This window comes from Salvia miltiorrhiza, chromosome 5 (assembly GCF_028751815.1).
Source record: "Salvia miltiorrhiza cultivar Shanhuang (shh) chromosome 5, IMPLAD_Smil_shh, whole genome shotgun sequence".
In the NCBI taxonomy this organism is placed as follows: Eukaryota; Viridiplantae; Streptophyta; class Magnoliopsida; order Lamiales; family Lamiaceae; genus Salvia; species Salvia miltiorrhiza.
In genome coordinates this window covers 20,558,227-20,574,098 of record NC_080391.1, presented here as the reverse complement: position 1 = coordinate 20,574,098, position 15,872 = coordinate 20,558,227, and the positions used below count along the sequence as shown (strand labels likewise).

General features: G+C 37.2%; 1 long non-coding RNA gene and 1 pseudogene across 1 annotated transcript; one reads left to right on the top strand and one right to left on the bottom strand.

The window, feature by feature from the left end:
* Positions 1 to 3,898: 3,898 nt before the first annotated feature.
* LOC131025633 (uncharacterized) lies at positions 3,899 to 9,918 on the bottom strand (annotated as a pseudogene).
* Positions 9,919 to 10,160: 242 nt separating this feature from the next.
* Positions 10,161 to 13,891, top strand: LOC130986637 (uncharacterized). The gene is made up of 4 exons (XR_009089327.1): positions 10,161 to 10,676; positions 11,912 to 12,019; positions 12,087 to 12,193; positions 12,613 to 13,891. It is a non-coding gene; the product is annotated as an uncharacterized LOC130986637 (long non-coding RNA).
* The last annotated feature ends 1,981 nt before the right edge of the window (positions 13,892 to 15,872 follow it).

The following is a 15,872-nucleotide window of genomic DNA, read 5'->3' as shown; positions in this document are numbered from 1 at the left end:
CGAAAGGGAGTTGCTTCACTCTTATTATTCTTGTTGTTATTCTAAATATTTTGACAGAGTTGGGATATTTTTATGTTGACAAATTGGCAAGGATATAATATTCTATCATTGATTATTTTGCAAGCTTACAAGTATTCGATTCGGGATAAGTTACAGGGTTGCAGGGCTAAAAAACACTTGGACCCTACTCGGGTGAGCAGCACAGCGCCGACTCTATATCACGCACCACTGGTTGAACAGAGAAGACACAGTTCAACCAGACTAGGAGGGGAGTAGCTGATGAGGACTAGAATACTCATCAGCGATGTGCTTAGCAATACAGGAACATCTTACTTGATTATTATTATTGTTATTATTATTCTCATTGAACGAGGCCAACCAGCGCAGGTTTAATTGAAGACCTTAGATAATAAAGGGACTCGGCAGCGTAGACTAAGGGACTCGGCAGCGCAGACTACAGGATTTGGCGGCGCAGATTACCCAGGTTACTCGGCAGCGCAGATTAAGGGACTCACCAGCGCAGATTACGGGACTTGGCGGCGCAGACTACCCAGGTTACTCGGCAGCAAAGACTAGCCTGCGCAGCTCAAGGGAGCTACTCAACATGAGCAACGAAGGACAATACAAATGGATCAAGTCAAAACTAAAGTGTATTAAGGCATGAAAGGGCCTAAATTCGATTATTAGTGTTCATGGGCCTAAGGCCTGTAGGGCTCACTCTCACATCTATAAATAGAAGGTTAGCAAGCATTAAAGGCATCATGATTGCTCACTTGTAATATGTAATTCTCTAAAAGTATAGTGAAAACAACGAAGAACTCCCGTGGACGTAGATCATTTATGATCGAACCACGTACATCTTGTCTCGTTTATCGTTTTATAATTAGGGTAAAGTTTCTTGTTTCATCAATTGTTTTAATATATTTTCTAAAAAATAAATGTTTTAAATTAATTTAATTCTCACATTTTAGATGCACATAAATAATAAATAAGGCAATATAATGAATATGCAACAGATATCATTCTCATTGCATATTAGAAAATAAAAAATACAATAACTGAGCTAGTGAAACTGATGCAGCCCGAACAGAGCCAAGCTCGCGCCAGAGCAGAGGTGAATCGAGGCCAGCGGGATCGAGTCTCCAAAGTGCCAGAGGAATCGAGACCAGCGGAATCGGGCACCAGAGGAATCGAGGCCAGCGGGATCGAGTATTTCAGTGCAGCGGAATCGGGCGCCAGAGGAATCGAGGCCAGCGAGATCGAGTCTCCAAGGCGCCAGAAGAATCGAAACCAGCGGAGTTGGGTGCCAGAGGAATCAAAGCCAGCGAGGCCGAGTCCTCCAGTGCAGCGAAGTCGGGCGCCAGAGGAATCGAGGCCAGTGGGATCGAGTCTGCAAAGAGCCAGAGGAATCGTGGCCAGCGGTGTCGGGCGCCAGAGGAATCAAGGCCAGCGAGGCCGAGTCCTCCAGTGCAGCAGAAGTTGGTGAGGAGTAATATATGCGGAACAGAGGAATGACTTTACCAGGGGAATCACGGGGAGTAGCGAGATAGCTTTCGCTAGAGGAATCACACTCGCCAGAGGAATCACACTCGTCAGAGGAATCACACTCGCCGTAGGAATCACACTCGCCGGATGAATCATACTCGCCAGAGGAATCACCCTCGCCAGAGGAATCACACTCGCCAGAGGAATAAAATAGATTAAAGTATAACATACAAAAAAGTATATATTAATTATCTATATAGCATATCTAATTACGAAATTATGAGTACTCCTTAAAACGTGGTAACACAGTCACATTCACACTTAAATATTAGGGTTATATTTTTTTCTCTATTGTCTATATAGAAACATTCATTAACTTTATTTTTTTTTCCAAAAATTCAGTATAGTTGGTTCAAAAAAAACTATAAAATTTCATATTGTGATAAAGAAGTTGATGAGGAGTAATATATGCGGAACAGAGGAATGAGTTTACCAGGGAAATCACGGGGAGCAGCGACATTGCTTTCGACAGAGGAATCATACTCGCCAGAGGAATAACATTCGCCAGAGGAATCATACTCACCAGATAAATAACATTCGCCAGATGAATCATACTCACCAGAGGAATCACACTCGCCAGAGGAATCGAGGCCAGCGGGATCGAGTCTCCAAAGTGCCAGAGGAATCGAGGCCAGCGGGGCCGAGTCCTCCAGTGCAGCGGAGTCGGGCGCCAGAGGAACCGAGGCCAGGGGGATCGAGTCTCCGAGGAGCCAGAGGAATCGTGGGTAGCGGTGCCGGGCACCAAAGAAATCGAGGCCAACGGAGCCGAGTCCTCCAGTGCAGCGGAATCGGGCGCCAGAGGAATCGAGGCCAGCGGGATCGAGTCTCCAAGGCGCCAGAGGAATCGAAACCAGCGGAGTTGGGCGCAAGAGGAATCAAGTTCAGCGAGGCCGAGTCCTCCAGTGCAGCGGAGTCGGGCGCCAGAGGAATCGAGGCCAGTGGGATCGAGTCTGCAAGGAGCCAGAGGAATCGTGGCCAGCGGTGTCGGGCGCCAGAGAAATCAAGGCCAGCGAGGCCGAGTCCTCCAAAAGCATGCAACTCCACTTTTGATGTATATATGAAAAGACCAATGTGTTTTAAGATGAAGCTCTATTTAGTTATCATTACGATATGCATTCTCTATGTATCTTGTAAGTATATCAGCCGAAACACTTGAGTTATAGTTTTAGTATTATATTAGTTTTAACTGATGATGTATGTTCCCTCAAAAAAAAAAATTGATGATGTATGTATGTTAATTTTATCTAATGTTGTATGTTGAAGATCATGTTTCTATTTTTGTATATAGCAGCTCTGATTTGTTTAGCTCTGGCTCTGGTTGATCATTTTTTTATTATATCTATATCTATTTATGTCTACGAAAAAAAATACACAGCAAAAAAGATATGGAATCCCTCTTTTTTCATCTCTCTTTCATTTTTTACAGCTGTTTCACAACTTTGATTTAAATCACATTTACTCTTTTATGTGAATGATTGTTTTAATATATTTTCTAAAAAATAAATGTTTTAAATTAATTTAATTCTCATATTTTAGATGCACATAAATAATAAATAAGGCAATATAATGAATATGCAACAGATATCATTCTCATTGCATATTAGAAAATAAAAAATACAATAACTGAGCTGGTCAAACTGATGCAGCCCGAACAGAGCCAAGCTCGCGCCAGAGCAGAGGTGAATCCCATGCCAGACCAGAGCTAAGGTCGCGCCAGATCAGAGCTGAATCCCGCGCCAGACCAAAGCCAAGGATGCCAGAGCTGAAGTCGTTCCGCCAGAGCAGCGAAGGCATGCACTCGCCAGAGAAATCAAAAGGGCAGAGCAGAGAAATCAAGAGGCCCGAGCAGAGAAATCAAAAGCCCAGAGCAGCGAAGGCATGCACTCGCCAGAGAAATCAAAAGGGCAGAGCACAGAAATCAAGAGGCCAGAGGAGAGAAATCAAAAGCCCAGAGCAGCGAAGTCATGCACTCGCCAGAGAAATCAAAAGGGCAGAGCAGAGAAATCAAAAGGCCAGAGCAGAGAAATCAAAAGCCCAGAGCAGCGAAGTAATGCACTCGCCAGAGAAAGCAAAAGGCCAGAGCAGAGAAATCAAGAGGTCAGAGCAGAGAAATCAAAAGCCCAGAGCAGCGAAGTCATGCACTCGCCAGATAAATCAAAAGGCCAGAGCAGAGAAATCAAGAGGCCAGAGCAGAGAAATCAAAAGCCCATAGCAGCGAAGTCATGCACTCGCCAGAGAAATCAAAAGGCCAGAGCAGAGAAATCAAAAGCCCAGAGCTTTCAAACTCAACTCTGTAATCAAGATAAAAGACACACTATCTAACAAATGACAACATTACAGAAGGCTAAAACACTTACACATTTCTAAATACTTCTTTATACACAACATTCAAAGTAGAATCGCATGTGTCATCACCATCATCACCACAAATGAGTACCTTCAAACCTGCTCGACATGTAACTCTGGAAAAAGCTACATATAGCTGGCCATGAGTGAAAACCGGTTTTTTAAAATACAACCCAACATGTGAAAGAGATTGGCCTTGACTTTTGTTTATTGTCATTGCATATGACACCATCAATGGGAACTGTCGACGCATAAACTTAAACGGTAATCTACTATCAGATGGTATAAGTGACAATCGAGGTATGACAACTGCATGCCCTGCATTATAACCAACCGACACTGTTGCTTCAACAACATGAGTACCTAATCTCGTGATAACTAATCTTGTGCCATTACACAAGCCATTACCAGGATCGATATTTCTCAATAACATAACCGGACTACCAACCTTCAGTACTATTTCGTGATTGGGTGTGCCCGAACACCTCAAGCTATTCAAAAATTCTTGAGTATGCAACTCCTCATTACCATTAGAATTTGACGATGACTTGCAACAACTATCATAACTAAAATATACTCGAGACTCAGCTGAATTTTGGGAAGTCATGTACTCATTCACTGAATTAACCATGTCTAATGTAGGTGCCAATATTGCACGATTTCCCAAAACTGAATTCCCAACACCAGAGTAATCATAATTTGGATATGTGCTTGATACTATCGTTTCGAGTGCATCCCCAACATTCTTCAACAAAATGTCTGCTGGAAGTGTAATAGTAATCTCTCCATCATTTGGTCCTCCAATAGTACCATCTCCAACACGTGAAATCCAATCAGCAAACTCAGATACTTTTGCAGCCTCATCTCCACTACCAATATTCATGAGTCTCATATTTTGAGTTAAATGCAAAACTTTGCATTTCTCCCACAGATAAGAAGAATTAATTGTTGCATTAACCACATCTTGTCGACTACCTTTACAAATAACAGGCAATATTTGACGAAAGTCACCACCAAATACAACTGTTTTCCCACCAAAAGGCAGCTCAAAGCTCGAAGCATTCGTGAATCGCATTAGATCACGTAAAGTTCGATCTAAAGCTTCAAAGCAATGCTTGTGCATCATTGGAGCTTCATCCCATATGTTTAGCTTGGCAATTATAATAAGCTCTGCCAATTCACTACCCTGCTTTATATTGCACACAGAATCTTCACTAACATTGATTGGAATCTTAAAACGGGAATGAGCAGTTCTTCCACCAGGTAATAACAACGAAGCAATACCACTTGAAGCAACATTAATCACAATTTCTCCTTTACAACGTATTCCAGCAGACAATGACTTCCAAAGAAATGTTTTGCCAGTACCTCCATATCCATACACAAAGAACAGCCCACCGTTTTTTGATTCAACAGATTTCATTATCACATCATACACACAACGTTGCTCATCATTGAACTTTGAAACAAATTGAACATGCTCTCTTGCCAAAGATTCTTTATCATACTCCAACTCATCACTTATCAATCTATTTTGACGCACCTCAAAAAAATCACTACTGGGAAATGGCATAGATCCAAACTCACGCAAAGTTCTTCCAAGTTGAAGCAATGATTTCTCAATCTCCACCAAAGCAAAATTTTGTATTTCCAAATCACTCAACAATAAATCTGTAATACAGATTGAATACAATAAGTAAATATATGAAAAAAAAAATTAAAATTCTTACAAAAAGGAATATAGTTAAGAAAAACAAATTCTAAATAATGAAATACCTGGATGTCGTAAATTTTTTCTTTGATTGTATAGAACATCATCCGATAAAAGTTTCCAGCAACTATTCCACACAACTTCAGGCCGACTAATCGATTCAGAAGATAACAATGTAACAAATAATGATCTCAAAGATTTTGCAGAAGCCCAATGACTCGCCTCTATAATGCCATCAATATATTCTTTATCATCTTCTAATAACCCAAGAGCAAAGCAAGCGTCACAAAAATTATCATATTGTATTCCATCAACACATCGAATTTCTTCATAGCAAGTAACACCACGTACTATATTTAGAAGACACCTCAAATAATACAACTCCCCAGAGCCAGGAGCTATGAAAACCAACCTTCCTATAGAATATCCTTTTTTCCTTGGCTGCCAAACACTATCCTCTTCGTTCCACCTAAACTTTGTTGGATACTGCGCATAAGTCAGACTTCTACCTTCAGGATAAATTTTATTAGCTTTCATCCACTCTGAAAATATAGTCTGTGATACTGTTTTCCGATCAAGAACAACATCCACAGGATCTGACTCAGAGAAAACAACAAATTGCTCATCTGGTAGATGAAAACTCAAACGCTTAACTGGTGGATCTTTAAACTGCACAACAAACCCCAATATTCTCCACATGGCTTCACATGGAGAGATATATCTACAATCATAGTACAATCTGACCTCATCAACACACTTTTGTACTTCGCCCCCTGTATTAGACTGATAGAAAGACGTCGTCACGCGATCATTACCTTTATTAATATACTTAAACAAATACTTCACAGAACGCGACTGATTGCACCATTCAACATTCACATGACCACCGTATTTCATGAGTAAAAACCGATTATGAGGTACAACATATCTATTATCTAGAGATACACCATTCTTCAATATAACATTACCATTGTTACGTCTCCGATATACAGGGTAACCAGATTCATCTACAGTCGTCACATCCACATATTTCTTCGAAAAATATTTGCTACATCGACCATCGAACATGCATGGAGATTTAGGTCTATCTATACCACAGGGACCGTGCAACATGAAATCACGATCAGCTGCAAAGTAAGTAGGATCATCATCTTCATTTGGAATTTCTGCTGATATAATTTTATCTATCCCACTTGGATTGCAGTTTTGATCTTCCTTAGATAGGAAAAGCAGAATGTGCGCATGAGGCAAACCTCGTTTCTGAAACTCCACTGTGTATATAACTGTAAATCAAAAAAATAATGTTTCAAAGAAATAATGAACATGCAAAAACAAAAACATATTCATACACAAACATAAATACCTTACCAGCTGTTACTTTCCCAAATATGGCCTTCGCCCGCAAATCAATTATGAAATTATCCAACTTCACTTTAAACACACGAGATATTATATCCGAACGATCTTCAGCTTTTAAACCTCTACTCTGAACATATCGAACAATCTCTGGCCATTTCGAATTACATGTAAACGTAATAAATAAATTAGGATACCCAACGGAACCACATATTGCCATAGCATCTTGATAATTTTGAATCATGTATCGTGCACCACCAGTGAAAGATGAAGGCAGAATAACTCTCTTTCCAAACCTTTATACAACTCCGCACGTAGCTTTTTTTGTTGTGTTCTTACAAACTTTAATCTTCCTGATTCAACCATGGTGTAAGCATCTACAACAAATTGCTGAAAAAGTCGGCGACAATACAAAATATTGGGTGGCTCAAACTGTCTTTCATGTAATCGAAAAGCAAAATATTCTTTTGGACTAACTCTACTTCTAGAAGTAGATCCCCAAGTCTCTGAAAACCCAATATCCTCTCGATAACAATCATCCCCAAATGGAAAAATAAGAGGATATTGCAATGCCAGATAAGAAGGATGTAGTTCATTAATTCGCTGTAGCACACCATTTTTGCATTCAATAATAATATCTCTATCACCCATTGCTTCGTCAATGTCTCCTACTATCAACACAGCAACCTCCGACACTGACGGAAGATTATATGTTCTACCATCTTTGCCTCGCTTACCAAGTAACCTTAACTTCACTTCTGCCGAATTAGAATCACTAATCTTGTTTCTTGCCATTCGAAAAGACTTAACCAATACATTACACTCATCCAACATACTTTGAATATCCAAAACAATCTCAGCATGCAAATCATCGACATCTTTTTTTTGTCTACAAAAAAAAAATCATAATATAATCCAATATATGAAGCTTTGAAATATTTTAACTTGTTCCCTTTTATTCAAAAAAAATGCATACCTGACTGACAACAATCTATTGTCAACTTCATTTTCAGTGTCGTATATGTACAACTGAGCAAACTTCGGCCTACATCCTTCTAACGGCATTAAACTACCCATTAAATGATAGTTTTCACCATGCAAGCGAAACACTGGAGGTGCATTTCCCCTATTCAAACTGTTATCAATCTTTCCTCCAATCGAAGTAAATCTAAACATGCTGTTGTATGATCTGATGTTCGTACAAAAATGTTTGCTCTTCAAATCACTACCATACAACAACTTTCGAAGAACTTCAGGATGAGTTTCAACATTAGGTAACTCAATCTTACCATGCATACAACACAAAGAATATTTTGGTTCTTTCGCTTTATAATGTTTATCCAACCTTTCTTCGTACCAGAAAAAAGCACCGCAATAAACGCAAATACAAAGTGGATCACCCATATCCCAATACTCTGAAACACCCAAAAAAAATATGTGTTATTCTCTCACGTTGCAAAAACTCCATAACACATCAAATTCATAACACAATAAAATAAATACACATTCACTCTATAAATAATTCCATAATCATTAAATAATAAATATCTTATTACTTACAAAAATATATATAATGCATAATATTATTTGAACAACAAAAATTAATTAACTACACTTCCATATGAAATAATAAGATTCATTTATTACTTTTTTTAATAATGTTATGCTTTCTTTTAATTGTTTTTCTTTATCTTTTTGCTTTTTTTCACTTAAAAACTCGGAATCTCTGCTCTGGATCGACTTCGCTGCTCTGGAGCGACTTCGCTGCTCTGGAGAGACTTCGCTGCTCTGGAGCGACTTCTCTGCTCTGGAATGACTTCGCTGTTCTGGATCGATTTCGCTGCTGTGGAGCGACTACGCTGTTCTGGAGCGACTTCTCTGCTCTGGAGCGACTTCCTTGCTCTGAAATTATTTCTCTGCTCTGTAGCGATTTCTCTGCTCTGGAGAGACTTCGCTGCTCTGGAGCTACTTCTCTGCTCTGGAACGACTTCGCTGCTCTGGATCGACTTCGCGGCTCTCGAGCGACTTCTCTGCTCTGGAGCTACTTCGCTGCTCTAGAGCGACTTCGCTGCTCTGGAGCGTCTTCTCTGCTGCTCTGGCGATTTCGCTGCTCTGCCGATTTCGATGCTCTGTCGATTTCGCTGCTCTGATGCTCTGATGCTCTGCCGATTTCGCTGCTCTGGCGCTTTCGCTGCTCTGACGATTTCGCTGCTCTGGCGATTTTGTTGCTCGGGCCCGGCTGTCACCCTCGGCGGCTCCGTTCTTTTCTGTCTTGTTTTTGTTTGTTTTTCGTTGTGGGTGTTGTTTTTTCCTCGCTTTGGGGTTTTTCTGACTTTTGCCTTGTTAGCGCTTGTGCTCTCAAGGGTTTTATTTTTTCTTTAATAAAATTTCTATTTCAGCACTTAAAAACTCGGAAATTCAATACATATAAAATACTCATATGAATTTTAATGTACACAACACGATAAAACCTTTAATATTACATATTTCTTCTAAATAATTTACTTCAAATACTGAAGTTAAAGTTGTCTGCACGATTACAATTGAAGTTATAGATCTTCTATTTAATAAACCTATTATTCATTCATTTAAACTTTTTCAAAAGAAATGATAACCATGCTTTTCATTATTTAATAAACATACTATTCGGTACTTTACACTTTCACTTTTTTCTAATAAATTCTTAACATATTTATTTTATAAATATTGCGATAAAATATATGGTTATTATATAGAGAATAACACAACCGAGTATGCATCAAATTTATTAATTAAATATTGAATATCAAAATATAACAAAAATAGAACTAAATTTAATAAAACACAAAACAATATCGTACGACAATAATTAATTCTTTCAAAAAACTACAATTGATATTATTTGTACCTTTCACCGCTTGATCTCCAAGAATTTCCAATTTTTTTTTGTTTGATGATTCAGCTGCCAAAATAGTTTTCATACGACATTTGGAAATATCGATATCAATACCATGACTTCTTTCATTACTTTCGACCGTATCGTACGAGTTGCATTTCCTAACACTATTCACATCAATAGCATGACTAATTTTCGATTTACCACTTCCACCACCTACACCAATAATAACACAATAATTTACAAACAACAAATGAAAGTATTTCACCAAAAAAAATAAAAAAAATTATAACACTTACAATTTGTTATGTCACCTAACACCTTCTTGAATCTATCAATTCTATAAAGCAATACATTTTTTAGAGCTCACAGCCACTCTCTCTCCTACGTGGCTCAACCTCAATTCTTTATTTGCTTCTCTGTGAATTCTCTCAAATCTCGTATACATATTCTTTTCTCTCCATTTTGTAACTCACGTAGATTCTCACGGGAATCAGCATACACCAAATCAAAACTCCTTAATTTCGCACCCCACAGCAATAATTGAATCAGTTTCATCAATCACCGTTTCAATTGCGTGATTCTGTCAATCTTCCTCCCCAATCCATGTCAATATCAATAGCACAATTTTGGGAGTGATTCAATAATATCTTTCCCGACTCCAGGCGGCGCGACTCCATTGCGGGGACGGCTTTAGGCGGCGACTCTCCTCCTCCGTCCTATCTCCTTCCCTATTGTCTGAACTAACCGGCAAGGCGGCGACACTAGGGCAGAAGAGAAACGACGGCATAGTCATTGTGGGTGCCGGAATCGCTGGCCCCGCCCTCGCTTACACTCAGAAAGGTATGGCCTTCAATTTCTGATTGGAGAGCGGTGTTAAATTTCTCTTTTTCCATTTTTGTTTGGTTGAATCTGCTTCACAAAATTCAATATATTGATTCCTTTATGATTAGTTTGATTTTAATTGCTTCAATAACTTATGAACTTGTGCTATCTTTCTCTTATGAACTTGTGTTGTTTTTCTCTTGCTGAGAAGGGGTTTTCCCTTTTATTTCACCTGATTTCTTCATGTTGTTTTCTGTCTAATCTCTCTCAAGTCTTTATGGGAATTACCAGAAATCTCAGTATTACATAGGAATATTGTAATAGATCTATGTACTGATATTGTCTATCCAGGCCAGGACTCCAACCTCCCGAGGGATGGTATTAACGCTTTAGTGTTGTACCTATAGTTCTCCTAAGGAGTAGGCCAAAGGAAACTTAAGAACACTGGACAACCAAATCAAGAGGAAGTTTGTTTTCTTTCTTAACGGTAAATCTCCTTTAGCAACGGTCTATTTAACTCAAGACAGAAGACGTGGAAGTGGAACTAAGAATGTCACTTTCCCTTGGCTTCGACCATGTCTCCTGATCCCTGTCAGTACATATGGGTGAAGCGAATGGAAGATGAGCTATAGTTATTATTTTTCACGAGAAAAATGATATAAGGGTGGGTGAATTTTAATTTTCTCTTATATTTTTATAATGATGAAAATTTTGCAAAATGCTTAGATTGTGGAAGTGAATGCTATCTTGCTAATTGAATATCTCTCTTAGATCATTTCATGCGTTTGATATATATATAAATATGTATGTCTAAATGGACTGATTTTTCTTACCCGGTGGGTGCTAATGTTCCTACCATGATATTATAGGATTTATTAGTGTCATGCCTGAGCATCTATAGGAGTGAAGAGAACATTTTTTTGTTGCTTTGCATCATTTAGATGTAGTCAACTGTTGGTAGGTGTTTCTGGGCATCATATGTGTGAGTTGAGTTTAAGACAAACTTGTATCCAAGGGGATGAAACATCACAATTCAAAACCTTTTTTAGACCTTGTGAATGAATTTACTTTCTTAATTAACTCAGTCAGGCAGATCTTGTGTACTCTCTTTTCGATACATACTGTACTAATCAGTAATCACATTCGATCTGCTGTTGCTACTTAGCTATGTTACTGTCATGTGCTTTACTTTAAGTTATAAATGCCTTTGGGACTTGGATCAAGACTAATGTCATGTATTTTGACTTCTATAGGTATGCTGGTACTGCCAACAACAGCCTGAGAAATTTGTATGTTATGTTTGTCAAACTTCAGAAAATCTTTGGATGTGTTTTATTTGTGGTTTTGTTGCCTACGGGGAGGTATTAAATCTGTTATTATATCCAAGTATATTAATATATGGCTCTTGACCCAAAAATATATTTTTAGGGGATTGCTTTTCCAGTGTTTGATAAACTAGAAGCAGAGTTGGCTAAAAGTTGGTGAGTTCAACACTCAGTTTGAGAAATGGCAGCTGCTTCTGAACTCCATTGTCGGTACGATCAAAACCAAATCAACTGTAAATTTTTTTTAATGGAATATCTTTTTTTCCCTATTTTGGGGAAAAATATTACAATCTTCTTTATATACGAAAATGGGGTTCGCCCACGTGGCAGCCCTCAAAATTCACTGATAGTCTCATTCTCAATTCTCCTTTATTCTCCCAATTTTCCATTCTCATTCCCTCATATGCTTTCGGATTTCAATAATTAACACACTGTCAACCCCAATTAGAAGCCTACAATCAGCCAACTCCCATTCTCAATACCTGTTACAGAAGAACTTCCATTCTCATTCCCATTAGAAGCCTATAATCAGCCAACTTCTATTCTCATTACATGTTAAAGAATATGTTGATCCCTAATCAGTTTCAGATTCCAATCACCAATTAGTAATGATTTCATCGTTGTCTCAGCATTTAATTCTCATTCACCGTCATCTTCGGCTTATCAATATTCAATTTTTGAGGTATGTTCTCTAAGATTTACTCGCATTTTATTTATTACTGTTAATTTTTTGGTGAAAGAACATTGAACTAAACATGTGGTTGAAACTGTTCTTGCTGAATTATTGATTGTGTTGCTAAAGTGTTGGTTATATTTCATTGTGTGAGATTGCCGGCGAGGGATGTTTTTTATTCAAATATGCTATTGTGTATCAACTATTCAATCAAATGCCTAAGTAATATTGTGTATTGATTTTTCTTCGAATTTCAAGTGTTGTGAATGTGAAAATGTGGAGTTTTTGTGGAGACAATTATTTAAGAGTAGCCTATGTTGTTATATACGGTTGTGGATCTTTGATTTTTCCTTTCAATATTTTTTTTCATATTTCAATGATTTAAACATCCCATGGCACGATTTTTTTTGGTATCAATATTGTTTTTCATATTTCGACGATTATTTTTTTTCATATTTAAGAGTAGGTTATGTTGTTATATACATTTTCTGTAGTGAATTTGGGTGGTCGAGCACTCAAATTTCTTTGCTGCAAATGATGTTTGATGCCAATGGCCTATCTTGTAATGTTGTTTTTATATAAGTCCTATTAAGGTATAGACAAGCTTTTATAGCATATATCTAAGATTTGGGTCTAGATTGCTGTAATTTGGAATACAACTTATTGAGTTATAAAGTGTTGACTGATCTCCAATCTAATAAGTCAATTTCGAGTGACATGCTCCGTAAAAACTTTGACTTCTATATTATCGACCAAATTAAGGTGAAACATGAAGGAGGCTGATGATAATTTAAATTGGTCTTCTTGTGCCAGTGTAAAGCAGGAAGTAAGTTTGCTGCAATTTTTCTTAATATAGATTTACACGTATATTTCTGTTCAATTCAAGTGGTTTCACAAGTAAAGAGTTACCGCATTAGCCAACTACATACCAGCGATGATGGTGAAATAGTCGCGCATATATATAATATGCCTGTCTTACAGTTAAGTTAAATTTATGTATGGTCTTTTGTATTCTAAACATCAATATTTTTTATTGTTTCTTCTTTCACAACACTCTAATGAAACTTAAGGTGTTTGTATCGCATCTATATATTTGTTTCACCTGCCTCACTTTCTAAATTTGTTATAGTATTGCTTGTAATGAAATGAAACTTTCATGGCATGCGTATCAGCTTGCTGAACACAGTGTTTGTTGAAGTTATGAGACATTATTGGAATTTTGATCAAGGGATAAATGAGAGCTTAGATCTTCTTTTCTGATTTGTCTCAGTAACTAATATGAGAATCATATGTGAATATCAATAAATTGATATTCTTGAACTCCTCTCTTTACCATATATCGAGTCATGAAACATTCAGTTCTGAGTGACATTGGAGTTCTTATCGACGACAACAATGCCCTAAAATTCAAGATGCAGATAATGACACTGCGTAAGATTTCTAACTAAAGAAACATCTTACTCTCCGATGATTCTTCACTGGGTTAATAGCCTATAAAATCACGAACTTTGAGCGAATTTTGGTTTTAACCTCTAACAAAAGATTCTGCCTGTAAAACCACGAACTTTGAAATCTTTTTGATTTTGATTACGGGATAAATTTTCGGCGGCTTATGTGACATTTTAATTGATTTCCTTTAGTTAAATGACGTTGTTTTGTATTTTTAAAAGAACGATGTCATTTTTGTGTCATCGTCAATTAAGACATGTTGGATTTCAGGCTGCCAACTCAATCTATTTTTGGCCAAAAATTTATCCAGTAGTTAAAATTAGAAAGATTTCAAAGTTCGTGATTTTACAGGCAGAATCTTTTGCTAGAGGTTAAAATCAGAATTCACTCAAAGTTCGTGGTTTTACAAGCTATTAATCCTTCTTCACCTCACGACTACATTCCAATGCAATCTATGTTCCTTGATACACTATATAGTTCAGAAATGGCAGAGCGTACATTTAAATAAACTTACTAAATAGCTATTTATTAATAACACTTCAGATGTTATATAAACTAAAGTTGTCTCACAAACAAAAGTTAAGGATACAATTAAGGCGTTAACATTACATTTTGGTGATTTTGAACTTTTTAAATGGCCTTAACATTATATTAAGGTGTCGTCTTAGTGAAGATCAGAGCAGTAAGTTGACTACTAATATTTCTAGCGATGCCCAAGATTTAAAAATTGACAAGTTCTTCAATACTTCTTAAGGAAAAACCATGAAAGATACCATAAGTTCAAATGAAGTAAAAATAATATTAATATCCATATTTAGGTGTTTTTCATAATAATATTACAAGTATTTATCTTACTATTTCTCTCTCAATTTATAGGTTGGCACCTATGCATGTAAGGGTACAATAAAAAAATTTACCCCAATTCATACTCAGTTGTCTTTTTTCGAATTATTATTAGATATTATAATAAAAAAAAATTCACCCCAATTCATACTCATCAGTTGTCTTTTTTCGAATTATTATTAGATATTATATGAAGGTGCTTGTGGAAGATGACGGTGTTCGACGACTGCGCGCTTCAAATATAGAAAAAAAAATTGCTACTTAATTAATGGAAGAGCCGGAGAGTGAGGCCATCAGGAGTGAACATTCACATTTCGGATTGGATTTTTGCCTGATCTGATCCCATCCGAAAATCCGAAATTTCCTTAAAATTCAATCCAATTCAAACCATATTATTCGAAAATTCGAATCTGAAAATTTGAAAAAATTTGGATAAAATACGATCCGAACCGAAAAATTCGAAATGTGAAAAAATATTCGAAATGTTAAAAAAAATCCGAAAACCGAAAAAATCCGAATCACTCCACCAATTAAATGTGGGTTTAGGACGAGAATAAGTATTAAAATCATCACATATCTAATAGGAAAATGGAATACTGGCATCACGATATTTTTGCATTTTTATTTATCATAATTCTTCATACATTTTCATATTTATTCATTCTTATTTATCTAAATATTCTCATCCCACATTGATTTTTTATGAGATTTAACCAAAATAAAATCTATATAAAAGGAAGCCCTTACTCTCCAAACCAAAAATCCACATTTAATTGGTGGGGTGATTGTACCACCGGTGGCACGGTGTCATCGGGTTTTCTGCGGCCTTTTTTTTATAATGTAAATGGATCCGGGTTTAGACCCGAATTTGCTAAATGAATCAGGATTTGGCGTGAGTATGATCCAGTGGCAGTGGTACACAAG